Source organism: Octopus bimaculoides, chromosome 26, assembly GCF_001194135.2.
Source record: "Octopus bimaculoides isolate UCB-OBI-ISO-001 chromosome 26, ASM119413v2, whole genome shotgun sequence".
Classification (NCBI taxonomy): domain Eukaryota; kingdom Metazoa; phylum Mollusca; class Cephalopoda; order Octopoda; family Octopodidae; genus Octopus; species Octopus bimaculoides.
The window spans coordinates 4,540,813-4,541,637 of NC_069006.1; positions in this window are offsets into that span (position 1 = coordinate 4,540,813).

Here is an 825-nt window from a genome sequence, read left to right on the forward strand (position 1 = left end):
GAATAAAGGTTTGCCAGTGAGGAATCTTAGAATAAAGGTTTGCCAGTGATGAATCTCAGAATAAAAGTTCAGCAGTGAGGAGTCTTAGAATAAAGGTTTGCCAGTGAGGAATCTCAGAATAAAGGTTCAGCAGTGAGGAATCTTAGAATAAAGGTTTGCCAGTGAGGAATCCTAGAATAAAGGTTTGGCAGTGAGGAATCTTAGAATAAAGGTTTACCAGTGATGAATCTCAGAATAAAAGTTCAGCATTGAGGAATCTTAGAATAAAGGTTTGCCAGTGAGGAATCCTAGAATAAAGGTTTGGCAGTGAGGAATCTTAGAATAAAGGTTTGCTAGTGATAAATCTCAGAATAATAGTTCAGCAGTGAGGAATATTAGAATAAAGGTTTGCCAGTGAGGAATCTTAGAATAAAGGTTTGGCAGTGAGGAATCCTAGAATAAAGGGTTGCCAGTGAGGAATCTTAGAATAAAGGTTTGCCAGTGAGGAATCCTAGAATAAAGGTTCAGCAGTGAGGAATCCTAGAATAAAGGTTTGCCAGTGAGGAATCTTAGAATAAAGGTTTGCCAGTGAGGAATCTTAGAATAAAGGTTTGCCAGTGAGGAATCTTAGAATAAATGTTTGCCAGTGAGGAATCCTAGAATAAAGGTTTGCCAGTGAGGAGTTTTAGAATAAAGGTTGACCAGTGAGGAATCTTAGAATAAAGGTTTACCAGTGAGGAATCTTAGAATAAAGGTTTGCTAGTTAGGAATCCTAGAATAAAGGTTTGCTAGTTAGGAATCTTAGAATAAAGGTTTGCCAGTGAGGAATCTTGGAATAAAGGTTTA